At 51.8% G+C, this 6,000-nt stretch overlaps 1 long non-coding RNA gene across 3 annotated transcripts in view; it reads right to left on the bottom strand.

Moving 5' to 3' along the window:
• Nucleotides 1-6,000, bottom strand: part of LOC119092082 (uncharacterized) — a 95,511-nt gene that overhangs the window by 23,701 nt on the left and 65,810 nt on the right. For all 3 annotated transcript variants that reach the window (XR_005093496.1, XR_005093499.1, XR_005093498.1), the window contains one exon: nucleotides 2,776-2,821. This is a non-coding gene — a long non-coding RNA (uncharacterized LOC119092082). The remainder of the gene's footprint in view (nucleotides 1-2,775; nucleotides 2,822-6,000) is intronic.

Raw genomic sequence — 6,000 nt, 5'->3', positions numbered from 1 at the left:
TCATGAATGACAGGCCTGCTACATTCGGACAGAATGGCGCCCCGATGCACCGCGCTTAGAGACAGAATAGAGCGTTTCAGACGCCAGGGGTTGGTACGGCGCTGCTCTGTTTCTAGCGTTGATTACGGGCGGAGCCGCAGCTCGAACCAATCCCACTGGGACGATGAGAACATGCTGAGCGGCCCGACTCGCACCGTCCCGACCGCACACTCCCCAGAAACTGGCATCTTTGCGACTTTTTTGTCGCGGCATCATGCGATTTGCAGGAACACGACCAACGTTTTTTTCTGCAATTTAGCGATGTGGTTAAAAGATAGTCTTTCCTTTTCCAATGGCACGGGAAATGTTAATGTGCCTTCCACGAAAAAAGCCGCCCAACACGGACTGAAGCCCAGGTCCCAAAACTTTATCACCTGTCATACTACCCGCATATGACCAACATATTTTGATGTAAGGAACAGGTGACCGCAAGGCAAAAATAATAAAATGTGCAGCCGGTCAAGCAAGAGCAAAAATGGTGAAGAGGAGTCTAAAAGGATTGTCGTGAAACGTCTGCAACAAAGACGGAGAAAGGTATAAAAACCGGGCAGTACAAGCAAACGCACAGTCTAAAAATCAAACAGCGATCTCATAACCATCGACCCATAACTGACACGCTCATCAAAAAGTAAGGCACACAGCCCAAACAGAGAGAGAGAGTGGTCCAGCCATCTACCCACGTGTCTGGTCCAGATCACGTGGTTCATATCCGTCCAAAACTTCCGCATTGTTCGCGCTACTCTGGTTCCAGTCGCCGAAGACATCAGCCATTACGAATTCATCGATTTCGTTGATTAAAATTGCCATGCCTGGTCAAACCAATACTCCGCCAATTTGTCAGCAAAATCATTCGTACATCGGCCCACGAACATCGCGTCACTGAGCCTAAAGCTGCCAACTTCACATGAAAGACGGACATTACAAGGCATTGGTCAGACCGCTTTGTTTGGGCTCGCAAAAGCATCTGCCTGCTTCCGCTTCGGTTGTGGCACCATCCGCACCATGATGATTGTGTCTGTTGTGGCACCATCCGCACCATGATGATTGTGTCTGTTGCGTCTTTTGCCATCTCGCTCGCCCACGCCAAACTGGGGTTCTGCATTGACAGATGACTCCATGCCTTTTGCGTTCCTGGCAGCCGTGATCTGCAGCGTTATGTGCTGGATGCGTCATGGCATGGCTCAGTTCAAATTCAATAGTTGAATGCAAACTTTGACTTCGATTTCTCTTTTTACCGTACCCGACGCTTGCAAATGTAAAAAGTGTACTTTCAAATAATGCGTGCTGAGCCTGCTCTTGTTTCTCGAATGCGTGATGTAATCTGCAGCAGCAACAAGATGGTTTTTCGCACTGGAAATCGGAATTTTGGGCACTACACCAGTGTTTATGGCATGTAAACACGTTAAAATACCATCACCTTATCTAAAATGTCCTCCCTTGGTGATACGCAAGGTTATTTCAGATAAACTTCATGTTGCAGAAGAACTAGATGTTTTTGTTGTTAGACGCTCAGATGATTACATTGATATCACTTCGGCATGTTTTCTTTACAGATCCAAAGCTCTATGACTGCAGCAGCATGCGTTTACGACCATCTGCAATGTGTATACATAAAGATATATAAGCCAATGCTGTTATCCTTACCTCTCGAAGAATGCCCAAGAGAAGAGGGGGATAGATGTCTTGACCTTTCGGCTACATGCCTTTATCGCAACGAAATTCAATGGTGAATTCAAAATTGCCTTCCGATCCTTCTCGATTTTGAGGTTGTGTTTTTTAACTGCCAGCCTTGCTTTTCACTAGTCACTGACCTCTAAAATTCAGTAAGTAAAAATTTTACTGACTTGGAAAGGTTTTTACATGTCAGTGACTTGGAAAAATTGTCGCTTACTGTTAAAAAAAAACGGAAAAATCGAGTGGGACCGGCAGGCAATTTTGTTTTATTAGCTTCCAACATTCGTTTCGCTAAAGGAGTATAGCCGAAATATCAATGCATCTATCTCTCCTTGCTCCTGGTTTTTCTATGAACAATATGGCTAACAGTACTGTCTCATCTATTGGCAAAATGTTTCCAACAAATCCACTTACTCACTTATGTAGCCTATACATTAATAGTTCAGGGAAAGTAAGATACTCTTCACTCCTCTAGCCCTCTGGTCAAACATTCGAACATTCGATACTAATGTGCTCACTGCTAGGCAAATCACGCTTTCTTGGTACCCACCACCCTGCTCTGGATATTCACATTCTGACTGGTCGATCGCAGACTGGCACCAACGTCGGACTTTGAGACTTAACTCCAAACCAGAGCAATTATCTCTGCGACTAAGCATGACTGCACGGTCCCTTATCAACGACAGTCAGCTGAATTGACGGACAGAGAAGTTCCCCGTAGAGAGACGCTCATCCTCAGAGGCTTTATTGCCCGGCCTGGAGGCCAGGACGGATCCAACAAAGCTTGGAAGCTTTGAAGCTTGAAGAAGCACTTCAAGGAACGCGGGGTGTCATCCATCAGCAGCAGCAGCTTCTCATGCATCAAACGCAATCGGCCCCACGCATGTCCGTTAACCTTGAAACGGCAGAAGGCAGATGAATTTCAAACCCGTCTACCGCGCGCTGTATTTCACGCGAATATCATACATCATGCATGCTCGTGACGCACATAGACATTGCCCTCCGGGCAAAGGTCGTTCAGTCAAGTGCTGGTATTGAACTACAAGCGGTGCTGCCACTCACCTCAGCAAACATGAATTGGACAGGCTGCTCCTGCTCATCTTGATATCTGTAAAGGAAATGGTGCGAGTGAGACCCGTACAGTGCGCTATTAGCGATTGCACAAAGGAGCACTATTCATCTCGATTTTACAGTCTGCTAGCCCCACCGAATCACCAGGCTGTCATTCGGGGAATCGCACTGAATGAATAAAATGCGTGCAAATATCGCAGGCAAGTTGGAGAAAGAATGGATGAGCAAAAAGGGAATGCATACAAAAAGTGGGATTTTATTCAGAACTAGTGTGCGAGAGGACATCCTTCCTGCGCACTAAGCGCGCCACAGCCGCAAATATCTCTTCAGCGACAAAATAATGAATAACTCAGATATTAGCACAAACATGAACAAACAACATGACGACATCATTAAGGAGGCGGTGCAGGGCTTGGGCTCACTTGTTTCACTTGAGCTTTTATTTTTCGAATCTGGCGGCCCATGTAGATTCGACGCTGTTCACCTGCTGCTACTGATTTCATTGATCTAAAAAGCTCTCGCAATCCGTCAAAACGCGAGGTTCAAAACTAAGCTCACGGCGTTCGTGAGAAATTCCTGATATTTATCTCCACACGGTTATCAGGAGTGGAAGGCGCCGAGACCAGAGCTAGTTATTCCCTAATCATTCCAGCCTGATTTCGTCCCCGATAACAAGAGCTCGTTGTTCTCTGGTTTTTCCAACCGAGCCCGTCGCTGAGGTGAGCTTGCTGTTCTCTAATAGTTCCAGCCTAAACCCGACGCTCAAATGTTGGTGTACATCAGAAAGGTGACGGGGAAAGCAGACCACATGCCGGGATGGAGAGGGCTTTGAACAGCCAACGCGTACACGATAGACACGAAGGAATGGCAACGAGTGTTATAAACTAACATCAGATAGCGGAGCATGGAGAGCTGTTCAGTGCAGTTAAGTACATTACATGCACATAAGAGCAGTTCTAATGACCTTATTCCTCGTTGAACGATCTCTCTCTCTCTCTCTCTCTCTCTCTCTCTCTCTCTCCTCTCTCTCTCTCTCTCTCTCTCCTCTCTCTCTCTCTCTCTCTCTCTCTCTCTCTCTCTCTCTCTCTCTCTCTCTCTCTCTCTCTCTCTCTCTCCCTCTCTGGTCGACTCCAGCGTCCATCACTCCCCCAGCAGGAAGCCGTCGCAGCGCGCTGCGCCGCGCAGCACCCCACCGATGACGCCCCCTTCCCCCTCGCGACGTTCCCCGCCGATCGTCCGGTAGCTGCCTGCCGCGTCCGGCTCGCTCCCGATGGTCGGCGGCACCGAGTCGCCCTGGGCCTGGCGAGGTGTCGCGCGGGGCACTGGGCCCACGTCCGACCGTGCCGTGCCGGGATGGCGGGAGGTGGATGGCTCATATGGACGTCCACCGGGGTAGCCCAGGTGCTCGTGCGCGTATAATGCTATGCGGTTTCCGCGCCGCGTTGCCTCTGTGACCGCCCACGGCCGTCATTGATGATGCAACGACAGTGGGGTGATGAGATGTCTGTGTTCACCGATGCTCGGCGGTGACTCATACGAGGAGACACCGGTGAAAAGGGCAGAAAGTTGACGCGACAAAGGCACCTGAACTAATTCTGTTAATGTTACAATGACAGTGTTATGAAAGTTGCACTACGTTTGTTGCACTCACATGCCAAATTTGTCAGACTGCATCATTCACGTTTGCAGGAAGAGCGAGCCGTCTTTGCCGCATGCGAAGCCGGAACAGCCCCGGGGAGCCCCTGGGCCCCGGAGGCCCGGGTAGCCCGAGTGAACGACGGTGATGAGCGGAACTGGCTGTCGACTGGAGCGCAGCACCCAGTACAGTTATGAAAACCAGCCTTACATCCGTGGCACCGCATGGAACAAAGGAAAGAGAGGACATGTTCGTATCTCCAGCACTTCGTCGAGCACAGATCTCTCTCCGGCGCCCGCCTGAGTGATTCGTCCATCGGAGCGTGCAGCTTGTCTTCCGGAGCTCAGCGACGATGGTTGCCATGCGACGGACCATCATCGCAATCAGTCATGCATTAGCCAGTGCCCATTAATCGCCAGTCGCCACGTGAGCGAGAGACAGGAGGCCTTTCCCGCACCGAAGGCACCGCCATCTAACGCATCACGCCAGCCGACTCTCTCAACCATCTCACACATCTGACGACAGTCGACGACCAGCGTCTATCCCTCTCACGCATCTAACACCAGACGACTCTCAGCCGCCGCAATCCCGGAGCCGGCGAGGTGGCCGGGCGGGCATGATTCACGGGCCGGCCACGCCGTGACCGCGCGGCTACGTCCGCCTCTTCGACCACCTGTAGCCATGCGGCAGCGCGTGGCCGCCTGGCCGAGACGTATCCGCATCGATCCGGCCGTGACGTCACGCAGCACAGTTCGCGCGGCGCTCCAGAGATGGCGCGCGCGGACGACAACAAACGCTCAACAGGTGCGTTCGGCGCGCACAGGGCGTTCACCCAGCTCCGGGGGACGGGCGGCGCAGAGACGGCCGGCCGAGCCGGTGGCGGGCGAGGTGTCGCCGCCGGCCCGGTCAGCGCCGCCGGTCAGACGGCGGGATCAGGCGGTGACCCGTGCGGCGCACCTGGCCGCCGAGTGGCCACGACAGCATCGATCGCCCCGCATGGCTGGCGCCGGCTCCGACGGCTCGAGCTGACAGTGCGAGACGGCCGCCGGCGGCGGCAGCGCTCCGTCTGTCGGTAGCACTCCCGCCACTTGTACGTGACTCGGACGGCTGGGGAGCTAGCGATGCTCTTCGCCCGCCACGCTCCCACGGGTCTATACCACCATCCACAGACATCACTATGGCGCGTTGACCCCCCGTTCGTTGAAACTCCGTTCCCCGTATTCACCATGGTATGGCGCTTATGTATTCTTTCGGTGTTGCTTGGACAGGCCCCAAAATCCGATTTGTTTACTTCTATGATGCGAGCAAAAAGCTGGACTAAAAAGATAAAAGCTTCTGTCGGAGCTACCATCCACTTAGGGAAAATTGGTGCCAAGCAGAATCCATTGGATTTGTCTCCACGGTATGTATGTAAAACGAAAGCAAAGCCTCGGCAGAACTAATCCCTCAAGCAAACGCGAATGCCTTTGCATAGAAAAAGAGATCGCCTTTAATCTAAGGGTCATATGTCATCGGCAATGGCCACGGTCATAGGCCAAGTAAATGACCGCTCAGGTCAAGGCTATCTGATAGTGCTATGA

The sequence above is a fragment of the Pollicipes pollicipes genome, unplaced genomic scaffold (assembly GCF_011947565.3).
Source record: "Pollicipes pollicipes isolate AB1234 unplaced genomic scaffold, Ppol_2.1 Scaffold_3447;HRSCAF=4054_pilon_pilon_pilon, whole genome shotgun sequence".
Lineage (NCBI taxonomy): Eukaryota > Metazoa > Arthropoda > Thecostraca > Pollicipedomorpha > Pollicipedidae > Pollicipes > Pollicipes pollicipes.
The sequence above is the reverse complement of the archived record's forward strand: the minus strand, read 5'-3'. Positions and strand labels throughout refer to the sequence as shown.